We start from the raw sequence: 17,361 nt of genomic DNA, 5'->3' as shown, positions 1-17,361 counted from the left end.
TGTTTACAGAGTCTCGCATGAAAATTTTTATTATCATTTATATATATATATATAAATATAAATATATATATATATATATTTAATAGCACTAACTGATGTCTGCCAGTGTTGCCATAGTAGCAGTACGGTCACATTTCATTTCTGTTCTCATTTTATTGCAATACTTGAGCTGTACAGAAGTGATGACTAAAATGGAATTATCTTCAATCTTTTTGTCGTTGTTCACATTCTCAAAGATTCTCAAAAGGCATTTTATGACTGATGCAATTTTTCAGTGCTCCAAGGCCAATAAAACACAATTTATAGACCCAAGTTCTCAGGTCTAGATGACCCAGGTAAAATTATGTACAAGAAATACTAATTTTGTTATTTTCAGTGTTTATGGTGAATTTGTTTTCTCATCTCAGAAAATTGATGACTTTTTGTGTTATCTGGTAGAAGAGAAGAGGTTTGTAGGGTTTATTATATATCTGTGAACAGCCAGGGTTATTTTGATGCAGGTCTCTTTGTAGTAGGTACTTCACCGAACACCATACAAGAGGTCAGTTGTATGTCATCCAGACCAATTAGGGTAAAATGTTGTCCAGCAGTACAGACTGGCGCATTTCTCAGCTTCCTGTGAAACATAAATTGCCAGAGGTTGGGAGTGTCAAACGCCCCCAAATAAGTTTAAAAAAACAATGATGTTGCTAAGTGTGTGGAGTTAAAAAAAATCAAGTAATGTCCTCTGAAATCTTGACCGGTCTGTTTCAGGACTTTTTGTTGATTTTAAAAAACGATTATATTGTGATAATGCCTTTTTTTTCCTTTTTTTTTTTTTGTTTTTTTTTTTTTTGTTTTTTAGATAATATTGTAACATGTAGTATGAAATTATGAACAAACAGAATATAGTTCTGAATCATCAACAAATGTTTTTATATTAAAAATGTATTGTACCAATGTCACCTAAATCCTGCATTGATTTCATATTATATTTTGATTTGAAAATGATTTTGAACCTACGGGAAGGGTGAGGTGAAATGTTGCTGTAATAGGACTGAGAAGGATACAGGAAGTTGAGGTGAGATACAGAATGTATTCTATAGTAGGACTTGGGTGTTGAGAACATTATATCTGGGAATTCATTCAGTTATGTTCAGCAGTCTCAAATTGATACAAATAGAAAGTTCTGAAGTAGGGTTTTAAGTTTGCCTTGTGGAAGCATGGAAAAGTCTGCATTTATCTCTGTTTTATCGGGCCTTAGTGACAGCTTCTGACATGACAGACTGGACACTAATTCAGGGCTCTGCACAAACAGGTGTAAGGTGTAATAGATTGATAGACAGACTGGACACTAATTCAGGGCTCTGCACAAACAGGTGTAAGGTGTAATAGATTGATAGACTGTACACTAATTCAGGGCTCTGCACAAACAGGTGTAAGGTGTAATAGATTGATAGACAGACTGGACACTAATTCAGGGCTCTGCACAAACAGGTATAGGGTGTAATAGATTGACATTGTTCTTGGCTCTTGTATGTTGGCGCTGACAGCTCCATGGATAGGCGTCCAAAACAAATCCCTTCTTTAATTCATATAAAAACTGAAGGGGAGACAACCTAAAAAGGGGAGTCTAGTGTCTGATACCTAGTTTAATTCTTGATTTTGAGACAACTCAAAGAGTACACTTTATTTAATCTAGGATAAAACCTGAAGGGGAGACAACCCATAAAGTTGTTCATTATTATCGTGATTCTTACAACCAATTAAGTATTTTGGTTACTACACAACACTACAGTTATTTGAATGTGGTTTGATAGTTCAATCAGTCAATAAGAATTGTTCATATTTATACAGCAGAACAGATTCAGTGATATAAGATCAATCATGTATATTTAAACATATTTCATTTCTCTTAGAAAATGATTAATAAACTTTGTCAGATTACATTAAATTTCATTTGGTAGTTAATGTTACAACAGTGGTGTATATCATTAGCCATAGCTGTGTATTATTATACATGTCTCTCTGGATATTCTCATGGCATATTTTCTTTGAAGATTTTGATAATTTAAGAGTAAATATTAATGTCGCTGTCTGTTGTGTGATGTGATGATGTCATATCCGTCCCAGACAAAGACTTGGTCTTCATGTAGAATTATCTCCCCTTGATCTGTTTCCAGTTTTGTTAACTTTATTTGTAGAAGTTTTATACCAGTTATACACATATTTAATATGAATTTTATTATATAACACGTTTTTTCTCTACTTGTTTACCTTCCTAAAATAATAAGACTGATCCGTTTGATGTATTCTTGGAACTGAGACAAGCTCGGACAATTATACCCTAAAAATCATCATTTTTTTGCTTAACGGCAGATTTTCTTTCTTAATAAAATGTATTTTATTGTTAAAAAGTTCAAAGGAAATTTTTTGAACATTACCACAAATACTGTTCATTTCATATTTAATTTACATTTGAATGTTTATTAGTTACAATAGCTTCATCAGATTCAGGGCTTTGATTTGTAATCTATTGGAATACAATGGGGAGCAGATCTTGGCTATGACTCCCTCGGGAGCCTTGGTACTCCCTCCTCTTGGTTCAGCTTATTTTGATGTTTAGGTAGGAGAACTTTTGTAGAATTTGTATATTTGCCATGGTAACCAGATTGAATGTGCTTGAGCTTACAGTTTTCACCAGGTAAATGTCACAGTGGGCGGGGCGTCAATCATTTGGGGCCAATCACAGCGTTTTAATTGTATGACCCATCTTTCTGACCAAGCTTTATTTTCAATTTGAAAATGAGAAAATTTTGTAACTTTAAACCTTTGTCTGTGCCAATTTACTTGACAAGATAGAATTGCCTGCATGTCTATATATATACACTTATATATATTGAACAGTGATAAAGGGTATTTCTAAAGGAATACTGATAATTCAAGTGGTGATTCCTTTTTCACTTTGTTTTTTAAAGTCCTAAACTTCAGAACAACTTCAGTAATAGGAATATCCCATTGATTTTCTGTGTCACTGACACACTATGTCTACGCCCTGCAGATTTCCTGTGTCACTGACACACTGTATGTCCATGCCCTGCAGATTTCCTGTGTCACTGACACACTGTATGTCTACGCCCTGCAGGCTTCTGGTGTCACTGACACACTGTATGTCTACGCCCTGCAGACTTCTGGTGTCACAGACACACTGTATGTCTACGCCCTGCAGACTTCTGGTGTCACTGACACACTGTATGTCTACGCCCTGCAGACTTCTGGTGTCACAGACACACTGTATGTCTATGCTCTGCAGATTTCTGGTGTCACTGACACACTGTATGTCTACGCCCTGCAGACTTCTGTTGTCACTGACACACTGTATGTCCATGCCCTGCAGATTTCCTGTGTCACTGACACACTGTATGTCCACGCCCTGCAGATTTCCTGTGTCACTGACACACTGTATGTCCACGCCCTGCAGACTTCCTGTGTAATAGACATGCTGTATGTCTGTGTCCTTTGGACTTCTTGTGTAACGGACACACTTTGTCTGTCCTGCTGACTTCCTGTGTATCAAACACATTGTATGTCTGTGTCCATCAGACTTACTGTGTCACTGACTTACTGTATGTCCATGTCCTTTTGACTGGATGTGTAATGGAAATTGTATTTCTGTGTCATTTGGACTTCCTGTGTCACTGATACACTGTATGTCTGGGTCCTGCAGTTTTCCTGTGTAACCGACATTCTGTATGTCCAGTCCTTTGGACTTCCTGTGTAACAGACTCACTGTTTGTCTGTGTCCCTCAGATTTCCTGTGTCACTGACACTTTATGTCTGTGTCCTTTAGACTTCCTGTGTCACTAACACTTAATGTCTGTGTCCTATAGACTTCCTGTGTCACTGACACTTTATGTCTGTGTCCTATAGACTTCCTGTGTCGCTGACACTTAATGTCTGTGTCCTGTAGGTTTTACTGACTCACAAATTTTCTTATGATACCATGAAAAAGACTTATTCACTCCAGTCGCGAAACATAGCACATACAGTTAACCTATGATACCAAGAAGGAGACTTATTCACTCCAGTCGCTAAACATAGCACATACAGTTAATTTATGATATCATGAAGTAGACTTATTCACCCCAGTCGCTAAACATAACACATACAGTTAACTTATGATACCATGAACGAGACTTATTCACTCCAGTCGCTAAACATAGCACATACAGTTAACTTATGATACCGTGAAAAAGACTTATTCCCTCCAGTCGCTAAACATAACACATACAGTTAACGTATGATACAATGAAAAAGACTTATTCTCCCCAGTCGCTAAACATAACACATACAGTTAACATAAGTTATTCACTCCAGTCACTAAACATAGCACATACAGTTAACTTATGATACCATGAAACAGATCTATTCACTCCAGTCGCTAAACATAACACATACAGTTAACTTATGATAGCATCAACGAAACTTATTCACTTCAGTCGCTAAACATAGCACATACAGTTAACTTATGATACCATGAACGAGACTTATTCACTCCAGTCGCTAAACATAGCACATACAGTTAACTTATGATACCATGAAAAAGATCTATTCACTCCAGTCGCTAAACATAACACATACAGTTAACTTATGATACCATGAAGGAGACTTATTCACTCCAGTCGCTAAACATAGCACATACAGTTAACTTATGATACCATGAAAAAGACTTATTCACTCCAGTCGCGAAACATAGCACATACAGTTAACTTCGCTATAACACATACAGTTAACTTATGAACCATGAACGACTTATTCACTCCAGTCGCTAAACATAGCACATACAGTTAACTTATGATACCATGAAACAGATCTATTCACTCCAGTCGCTAAACATAACACATACAGTTAACTTATGATACCACGAACGAGACTTATTCACTCCAGTCGCTAAACATAACACATACAGTTAACTTATGATACCATGAACGAGACTTATTCACTCCAGTCGCTAAACATAGCACATACAGTTAACTTATGATACCATGAAAAAGACTTATTCACTCCAGTCGCGAAACATAGCACATACAGTTAACCTATGATACCATGAAGGAGACTTATTCACTCCAGTCGCTAAACATAGCACATACATACATGTTAATTTATGACATAACATACAGTTAACTTAGAAAAGACTATTCACTCCAGTCGCTAAACATAACACATACAGTTAACTTATGATACCATGAACGAGACTTATTCACTCCAGTCGCTAAACATAACACATACAGTTAACTTATGATACCATGAACGAGATTTATTCACTCCAGTCGCTAAACATAGCACATACAGTTAACTTATGATACACTCCAGTCGCTAATAGCACATACAGTTAACTTATGATACCATGAAACATTATTCACTTATGATACCATGAACCCCAATCGCTAAACATAACACATACAGTTAACTTATGATACCATGAACGAGACTTATTCACTCCAGTCGCAAAACATAACACATACAGTTAACTTATGATACCATGAACGAGATTTATTCACTCCAGTCGCTAAACATAACATATACAGTTAATTTATGATACCATGAACGAGACTTATTCACTCCAGTCGTTAACTTATGATACCATGAAAAAGACTTATTCACTCCAGCTAAACATAACACATACAGTTAACTTATGATACCATGAAACAGACTTATTCACTCCAGTCGCTAAACATAACACATACAGTTAACTTATGATACCATGAACGAGATTTATTCACTCCAGTCGCTAAACATAGCACATACAGTTAACTTATGATACAATGAAAAAGACTTATTCACCCCAGTCGCTAAACATAACACATACAGTTAATTTATGATACCATGAAAAAGACTTATTCACTCCAGTCGCTAAACATAACACATACAGTTAACTTATGATACCATGAACGAGACTTATTCACTCCAGTCGCTAAACATAACACATACAGTTAACTTATGATACCATGAACGAGATTTATTCACTCCAGTCGCTAAACATAGCACATACAGTTAACTTATGATACCATGAAAAAGACTTATTCACCCCAGTCGCTAAACATAACACATACAGTTAATTTATGATACCATGAACGAGACTTATTCACTCCAGTCGCTAAACATAGCACATACAGTTAACTTATGATACCATGAAAAAGACTTATTCACTCCAGTCGCTAAACATAACACATACAGTTAATTTATGATACCATGAACGAGACTTATTCACTCCAGTCGCTAAACATAGCACATACAGTTAACTTATGATACCATGAAAAAGACTTATTCACTCCAGTCGCGAAACATAGCACATACAGTTAACCTATGATACCATGAAGAAGACTTATTCACTCCAGTCGCTAAACATAACACATACAGTTAACTTTATGATACCATGAACGAGACTTATTCACTCCAGTCGCTAAACATAACACATACAGTTAACTTATGATACATGAACGAGACTTATTCACACATACAGTTAACATGTCATGAACTATTCACTCCACATAAACATAACACATACAGTTAACTTATGATACACATGAAACATAGAACTTATTCACTCCAGTCGCTAAACATAACACATACAGTTAACTTATGATACCATGAAAAAGATTTATTCACTCTAGTAGCTAAACATAAAACATACAGTTAAAGTATGTTACCATGAAAAAGACTTATTCACCACAGTCGCTCCACATAACACATACAGTTAACTTATGATACCATGAACGAGACTTATTCACTCCAGTCACTAAACATAACACATACAGTTAACTTATGATACCATGAAACAGATCTATTCACTCCAGTCGCTAAACATAACACATACAGTTAACTTATGATACCATGAACGAGACTTATTCACTCCAGTCGCTAAACATAACACATACAGTTAACTTATGATACCATGAACGAGACTTATTCACTCCAGTCGCTAAACATAACACATACAGTTAAATTAACATACAGTTAACTTATGATACCATGAACGAGACTTATTCACTCCAGTCGCTAAACATAGCACATACAGTTAACTTATGATACCATGAAACAGATATATTCACTCCAGTCGCTAAACATAACACATACAGTTAACTTATGATACCACGAACGAGACTTATTCACTTCAGTCGCTAAACATAACACATACAGTTAACTTATGATACCATGAACAGTCGCTAAACATAACACATACATTTAACTAATGATACCATGAAAAAGACTTATTCACTCCAGTCGCTAAACATAACACATACAGTTAACTTATGATACCATGGAGGAGACTTATTCACCCAAGTCGCTAAACATAACACATACAGTTAACTTATGATACCATGAACGAGACTTATTCACCCCAGTCCACATACAGTTAACTTATGATACTAAACATACTCCACACATACACATACAGTTAACTTATGATACCATGAATACAGACTTATTCACTCCATAGCACATACAGTTAACTTAAACATAACACATACACATACAGTTAACTTATGATACCATGAACGAGACTTATTCACTCCAGTCGCTAAACATAGCACATACAGTTAACTTATGATACCATGAACGAGACTTATTCACTCCAGTCGCTAAACATAGCACATACAGTTAATTTATGATATCATGAAGGAGACTTATTCACCCCAATCGCTAAACATAACACATACAGTTAACGTATGATACCATGAAAAAGACTTATTCACTCCAGTCGCTAAACATAACACATAAAGTTAACTTATGATACCATGAAAAAGACTTATTCACTCCAGTCGCTAAACATAACACATACAGTTAATTTATGATACCATCAACAACACATACATTTAACTTATGATACCATGAACGAGACTTATTCACTCCAGTCGCTAAACATAGCACATACAGTTAACTTATGATACCATGAAACAGATCTATTCACTCCAGTCGCTAAACATAACACATACAGTTAACTTATGATACCATGAACGAGACTTATTCACTCCAGTCGCTAAACATAACACATACAGTTAACTTATGATACCATGAACGAGACTTATTCACTCCAGTCGCTACACATAGCACATACAGTTAACTTATGATACCATGAAACAGATCTATTCACTCCAGTCGCTAAACATAACACATACAGTTAACTTATGATACCACGAACGAGACTTATTCACTCCAGTCGCTAAACATAACACATACAGTTAATTTTTGATACCATGAACGAGTCTTATTCATCACAGTCGCTCCACATAACACATACATTTAACTTATGATACCATGAACGAGACTTATTCACTCCAATTGCTAAACATAGCACATACAGTTAACTTATGATACCATATGAAACAAACACATACAGTTAACATATGATACCATGAAATAGACTTATTCACTCCAGTCGCTAAACATAACACATACAGTTAACTTATGATACCATGAACGAGACTTATTCACTCCAGTCGCTAAACATAACACATACAGTTAACTTATGATACCATGAACGAGATTTATTCACTCCAGTCGCTAAACATAACACATACAGTTAACTTATGATACCAAGAACGAGACTTATTCACTCCAGTCGCTAAACATAACACATACAGTTAACTTATGATACCATGAAGGAGACTTATTCACCCCAGTCACTAAACATAACACATACAGTTAACATATGATACCATGAAATAGACTTATTCACTCCAGTCGCTAAACATAACACATACAGTTAACGTATGATACAATGAAAAAGACTTATTCTCCCCAGTCTCTCCACATAACACATACATTTAACTTATGATATTCACATTAAACGTAGCACATACAGTTAACTTATGATACAATGAAAAAGATTTATTCACTCTAGTAGCTAAACATAACACATACAGTTAACGTATGATACCATGAAAAAGACTTATTCACTCCAGTCGCTAAACATAACACATAAAGTTAATTTATGATACCATGAACTAGACTTATTCACTCCAGTCGCTAAACATAACACATACAGTTAATTTATGATACCATGAAAAAGACTTATTCACCACAGTCGAAACATAACACATACAGTTACTTATTACATACAGTTAACTTATGATACCATGAAACAGATCTATTCACTCCAGTCGCTAAACATAACACATACAGTTAACTTATGATACCATGAACGAGACTTATTCACTCCAGTCGCTAAACATAGCACATACAGTTAACTTATGATACCATGAAACAGATCTATTCACTCCAGTCGCTAAACATAACACATACAGTTAACTTATGATACCATGAACGAGACTTATTCACTCCAGTCGCTAAACATAGCACATACAGTTAACTTATGATACCATGAAACAGATCTATTCACTCCAGTCGCTAAACATAACACATACAGTTAACTTATGATACCATGAAACAAGACTTATTCACTCACAGTCGCTAAACATAACACATACAGTTAACTTATGATACCATGAACGAGACTTATTCACTCCAGTCGCTAAACATAGCACATACAGTTAACTTATGATACCATGAACGAGACTTATTCACTCCAGTCGCTAAACATAGCACATACAGTTAACTTATGATACCATGAAAAAGATCTATTCACTCCAGTCGCTAAACATAACACATACAGTTAACTTATGATACCATGAAAAAGATTTATTCACTCTAGTCGTTAAACATAGCACATACAGTTAACTTATGATACCATGAAAAAGATTTATTCACTCTAGTAGCTAAACATAACACATACAGTTAACGTATGATACCATGAAAAAGACTTATTCACTCCAGTCGCTAAACATAACACATAAAGTTAACTTATGATATGATACCATGAAACGAGACTTATTCACTCCAGTCGCTAAACATACCACATACAGTTAACTTATGATACCATGAACGAGATTTATTCACTCCAGTCGCTAAACATAGCACATACAGTTAACTTATGATACAATGAAAAAGACTTATTCACCCCAGTCGCTAAACATAACACATACAGTTAACATATGATACCATGAAATAGACTTATTCACTCCAGTCGCTAAACATAACACATACAGTTAACTTATGATACCATGAACTTATGATACCATGAAGACTTATTCACTCCAGTCGCTAAACATAACACATACAGTTAACTTATGATACCATGAACGAGACTTATTCACTCCAGTCGCTAAACATAGCACATACAGTTAACTTATGATACCATGAAAAAGATCTATTCACTCCAGTCGCTAAACATAACACATACAGTTAACTTATGATATCATGAAGGAGACTTATTCACTCCAGTCGCTAAACATAACAACATACAGTTAACTTATAATACCATGAACGAGACTTATTTACACATACCAGTCGCTAAACATAACACATACAGTTATGATACCATGAACGAAGACTTATCGCTAAACATAACACATACAGTCGCTAAACATAACACATACAGTTAACTTATGATACCAAGAACGAAACTTATTCACTCCAGTCGCTAAACATAACACATACAGTTAACTTATGATACAACGAGACTTATTCACTTAGTAAAACATAACACATACAGTTAACTTATGATACCATGAACGAGACTTATTCACTCCAGTCGCTCCACATAACACATACATTTAACTTATGATACCATGAACGAGACTTATTCACAGTCGCTTAACACATACAGTTAACTTATGATACCATGAACCAGACTTATTCACTCCAGTCGCTAAACATAACACATACAGTTAACTTATGATACCATGAAAAGACTTATTCACTCCAGTCGCTAAACATAACACATACAGTTAACTTATGATACCATGAACGAGACTTATTCACTCCAGTCGCTAAACATAAACATACAGTTAATTTACATACATTTAAAACATAACACATACATTAACTTATGATACCATGAACGAGACTTATTCACTCCAGTCGCTAAACATAACACATACAGTTAACTTATGATACCATGAACAGACTTATTCACTCCAGTATAACACATACAGTTAACTTATGATACCATGAACGAGACTTATTCACTCCAGTCGCTAAACATAACACATACAGTTAACTTATGATACCATGAACGAGAGTTATTCACTCCAGTCGCTAAACATAACACATACAGTTAACTTATGATACCACGAACGAGACTTATTCACTCCAGTCGCTAAACATAGCACATACAGTTAACTTATGATACCATGAACGAGACTTATTCACTACAGTCGCTAAACATGACACATACAGTTAATTTATGATACCATGAAAATGACTTATTCACCACAATCGCTAAACATAACACATACAGTTAACTTATGATAGCATCAACGAAACTTATTCACTTCAGTCGCTAAACATAGCACATACAGTTAACTTATGATACCATGAAACAGATCTATTCACTCCAGTCGCTAAACATAACACATACAGTTAACTTATGATACCAAGAACGAAACTTATTCACTCCAGTCGCTAAACATAACACATACAGTTAACTTATGATACCATGAACGAGATTTATTCACTCCAGTCGCTAAACATAGCACATACAGTTAACTTATGATACCATGAAAAAGACTTGTTCACTCCAGTCGCTAAACATAACACATACAGTTAACTTATGATACAGTTTAACTTATCGCTAAACATACACATACAGTTAACTTATGATACCATGAAACAGATCTATTCACTCCAGTCGCTAAACATAACACATACAGTTAACTTATGATACCATGAACGAGACTTATTCACTCCAGTCGCTAAACATAACACATACAGTTAACTTATGATACCATGAAAGACTTATTCACTCCAGAAACATAACACATACAGTTAACTTATGACCATGAAAAGACTTATTCACTCCAGTCGCTAAACATAACACATACAGTTAACTTATGATACCATGAACGAGACTTATTCACTCCAGTCGCAAAACATAACACATACAGTTAACTTATGATACCATGATACCATAAACATAGACATACAGTTATTCACTCCAGTCGCTAAACATAACACATACAGTTAACTTATGATACCACGAACGAGACTTATTCACTCCAGTCGCTAAACATAGCACATACAGTTAACTTATGATACCATGAACGAGACTTATTCACTCCAGTCGCTAAACATAGCACATACAGTTAACTTATGATACCATGAACGAGACTTATTCACTCCAGTCGCTAAACATAGCACATACAGTTTCAGTCACAAAACATTGATCTGGTTATTTACTCTCAGTCACAAAACATTGATCTGGTTACTTACTCTCAGTCACAAAACATTGATCTGGTTACTTACTCTCTGTCACAAAACATTGATCTGGTTACTTACTCTCTGTCACAAAACATTGATCTGGTTACTTACTCTCTGTCACAAAACATTGATCTGGTTACTTACTCTCTGTCACAAAACATTGATCTGGTTACTTACTCTCTGTCACAAAACATTGATCTGGTTACTTACTCTCTGTCACAAAACATTGATCTGGTTACTTACTCTCTGTCACAAAACATTGATCTGGTTACTTACTCTCTGTCACTAAACATTGATCTGGTTACTTACTCTCTGTCACAAAACATTGATCTGGTTACTTACTCTCTGTCACAAAACATTGATCTGGTTACTTACTCTCTGTCACTAAACATTGATCTGGTTACTTACTCTCAGTCACAAAACATTGATTTGGTTACTTACTCTCTGTCACTAAACATTGATCTGGTTACTTACTCTGTCACAAAACATTGATCTGGTTACTTACTCTCTGTCACAAAACATTGATCTGGTTACTTACTCTCTGTCACAAAACATTGATCTGGTTACTTACTCTCTGTCACAAAACATTGATCTGGTTACTTACTCTCAGTCACTAAACATTGATCTGGTTACTTACTCTCTGTCACAAAACATTGATCTGGTTACTTACTCTCTGTCACAAAACATTGATCTGGTTACTTACTCTCTGTCACAAAACATTGATCTGGTTACTTACTCTCTGTCACAAAACATTGATCTGGTTACTTACTCTGTCACAAAACATTGATCTGGTTACTTACTCTCTGTCACAAAACATTGATCTGGTTACTTACTCTCTGTCACAAAACATTGATCTGGTTACTTACTCTCTGTCACAAAACATTGATCTGGTTACTTACTCTCAGTCACAAACCATAGATTTGTCACAAAACATTGATCTGGTTACTTACTCTCTGTCACAAAACATTGATCTGGTTACTTACTCTCAGTCACTAAACATTGATCTGGTTACTTACTCTCTGTCACTAAACATTGATCTGGTTACTTACTCTCTGTCACAAAACATTGATCTGGTTACTTACTCTCTGTCACAAAACATTGATCTGGTTACTTACTCTCTGTCACAAAACATTGATCTGGTTACTTACTCTCTGTCACAAAACATTGATGTGGTTACTTACTCTCTGTCAGAAAACATTGATGTGGTTACTTACTCTCTGTCACAGAACATTGATCTGGTTACTTACTCTCTGTCACAAAACATTGATCTGGTTACTTACTCTCAGTCACTAAACATTGATCTGGTTACTTACTCTCTGTCACAAAACATTGATCTGGTTACTTACTCTCTGTCACAAAACATTGATCTGGTTACTTACTCTCTGTCACAAAACATTGATCTGGTTACTTACTCTCTGTCACACTCTCAGTCACAAAACATTGATCTGGTTACTTACTCTCTGTCACAAAACATTGATCTGGTTACTTACTCTCTGTCACAAAACATTGATCTGGTTACTTACTCTCAGTCACAAAACATTGATCTGGTTACTTACTCTCTGTCACAAAACATTGATCTGGTTACTTACTCTCAGTCACAAAACATTGATCTGGTTACTTACTCTCTGTCACAAAACATTGATCTGGTTACTTACTCTGTCACAAAACATTGATCTGGTTACTTACTCTCTGTCACAAAACATTGATCTGGTTACTTACTCTCTGTCACAAAACATTGATCTGGTTACTTACTCTCTGTCACAAAACATTGATCTGGTTACTTACTCTCTGTCACAAAACATTGATCTGGTTACTTACTCTCTGTCACAAAACATTGATCTGGTTACTTACTCTCTGTCACAAAACATTGATCTGGTTACTTACTCTCTGTCACAAAACATTGATCTGGTTACTTACTCTCTGTCACAAAACATTGATCTGGTTACTTACTCTCTGTCACAAAACATTGATCTGGTTACTTACTCTGTCACAAAACATTGATCTGGTTACTTACTCTGTCACAAAACATTGATCTGGTTACTTACTCTGTCAGAAAACATTGATCTGGTTACTTACTCTCTGTCACAAAACATTGATCTGGTTACTTACTCTGTCACTCTCTTACTTACTCTCTGTCACTCATTGATCTGGTTACTTACTCTCTGTCACAAAACATTGATCTGGTTACTTACTCTCTGTCACAAAACATTGATCTGGTTACTTACTCTCTGTCACAAAACATTGATCTGGTTACTTACTCTCTCTCTGTCACAAAACATTGAAACATTTGATCTGTCACAAAACATTGATCTGGTTACTCTCTGTCACAAAACATTGATCTGGTTACTTACTCTCTGTCACAAAACATTGATCTGGTTACTTACTCTCTGTCACAAAACATTGATCTGGTTACTTACTCTCTGTCACAAAACATTGATCTGGTTACTTACTCTCTGTCACAAAACATTGATCTGGTTACTTACTCTCAGTCACTAAACATTGATCTGGTTACTTACTCTCAGTCACTAAACATTGATCTGGTTACTTACTCTCTGTCACTAAACATTGATCTGGTTACTTACTCTCTGTCACAAAACATTGATCTGGTTACTTACTCTCTGTCACAAAACATTGATCTGGTTAATTTCAGTCTTCACAAATGTAGGTTTACATGAGTAATTATGGAAATTGATACTGGAAATAAGATGGTCTAAAGATTTACGATGCAGTCGATTATTCTTTACATAGAACAGTTTGAGCTGTGTTGAATTATGAATCCTTGGCAGCAGTAAAAATTTATAACATATGGATTAGGTGTTTTGTAGAGTCAAAGGGCTGAATATTATACCAGCTGAAAACTTCTGTGCGGATTTTGATTGTATCATTTATAGTCACATTTATATTTGCTTTTAGCCTACATACTCTAATCGTCCATTAACGAAGTACAGGTTCGCATTTGACTGGTTGTAGCCTTTGGATTATGAATTTGATAAAAAAAAACTGTCTCACATGCAGTCATCTTTATTTTTTTCAATGCATGTTTTCATTATTTCTTACATAGTTCATCATTAATTTTTCTCGAATTTCATACGTAGGTTCCTCTTGGTCCCTAGTCGTGCCCTCTTGATTTTGGGAGTGATAAGCTAAACAAAATGGCTGATGAGTGTCCATCTTGGATTTTAAACTATGAAGATTTGTTGATGCTATTTTCGTAAGAAATACTGATTGGTCTACTTAATTTTTTGTGTAGGTTCCTCTTGCTCCCAAGCTGTGCCCTGTTAATTTTAGGACTGACTAGGAAAACAAAATGGTTGAAAGGTGGTCATCTTGGATTGGACAAGGATCGTTATTTTCACCACTTCTTCTGAGAAATCCTCAAGTTTCCTATCATGAAGAGCAATGAAAAAATAAAGGGGAAGGATCCAATTTCTAAAGAACAATGATTAATCAGAAGCGGGCACCAAAATCATCAATTTGTGATCTCTTGGTGAGCAACTGAGTGAGGAACCGTATCTAAACTTTACGGACATGTTCAGCGCTGGTCCTTCTTGTGTGTGCCATATTAACTCAAGGCTAGATCCCTAGATCCCACGGTAGAAACTCGTGACTAGATCCGTCTGAGATCCCACGGCAGGAACACGTAACTAGATCCCTCTGAGATCACACGGTAGGAACACGTGACTAGATCCTGTTGAAATCGCTCGAAAGAAATCCTTCATTGACCACTTAGGTAAGACCAGTTTACAGAAGTAATTTTAAATTCATTTTAACAGATCCGGACTCAAAATCTGTTGTTCTTGTTCCAGGACAAATTGAAACCACAAACAATGTTACGATCAATGAGTATTTATTAATATAACAGTTTGACAATTAAAATCTTTCGGAGTTCTGACCGAAAATGATTTACACAAAATAGACATCAACATAGTAAGTATTCACAATATGAAATTCATCAGACTAGTTCATGTAACCCATCTCCGTACTCTCTAAAAACTGTCACGGTGTTTGCAGCTTTTGTTGAATTATCGGAAACTCTTTCCTTATTTTAATTACAGTTGACAAGTAACAAAACGTTTCGACTAAACTGGAACAACGAATGAAAATTGAGTTCTTCCTATAAACTTGACCTACGACCTTTGACCTAACGATTTGCAGAACGTCATAACATCAATATTTGCTAGTAAAACTTTACAGTGTAATTGGTAATTTAAATATTTAGTGATTGAATCACGTGACATATTCAAATCTGTAATATTAGTATACTGAGTGTGTAGCCATGAAGCTGATCGATTCTTTCTCAGGATGGTGCTTTATACGAATTTGTTCAAAGCTATGTAGTTTACCAGCTAATACATTTTAGTCAATAAATCTTTCACAGATTACGAACGAAGATTGGTACCATTTTACTATACAAAGCTCTACTCGTGTATCGTTTTGTAAAAAAAAAGATCAAATTTTCTATAAACATTTTTTATCAATTGTCACGATACTCTTTTCAGCACTGAAAAAAATTCACTTATCTATTACATTGTGTAGGAAACTGGCTCTCGGAAACCGAGTGCACGGACGTATCAGTCAAAATGAAACTAAATCATATACTTCCGGAGTCAAAAACTGTCGGGAATTGTTCACCCGTTCAATTATGATATGATCATCTTAGCAACCTAGGTGAATGAAAATGTTTTAAGGCCTTGTACGATCACGATTTCATCAAACTTGAAAAGGATGGACAAGGGGAAGCAACTCGACCGGCAAGAAATGAGCCTAACAGTGGTGATGTGTATATAATGTAGTTATCGTCTTATCACAGATAAAATGGTATTATATTTGAATATTTATGATTTGCTGATCTGATATATATATATATAAATATTTATTTTGCAAAATAACAGTATCAACTCTTTCATGGAATGATTAGACTTTTTTCCTTTCGCGGAGGTAGATATGTGTTGTTGATTGTTTGCGAGGAAATTAACACGTTTTTAAGTTAGTCTGGTTCTGAGTATAGACCCTCACAAACACTCATGTCCACAAGTACCTTTGAACAAATATTTAAACTTA

This window comes from Ylistrum balloti, unplaced genomic scaffold (genome assembly GCF_031769215.1).
Source record: "Ylistrum balloti isolate Yb309-2 unplaced genomic scaffold, AGI_CSIRO_Ybal_v1 Utg370448, whole genome shotgun sequence".
Lineage (NCBI taxonomy): Eukaryota > Metazoa > Mollusca > Bivalvia > Pectinida > Pectinidae > Ylistrum > Ylistrum balloti.
The sequence above is the reverse complement of the archived record's forward strand: the minus strand, read 5'-3'. Positions refer to the sequence as shown.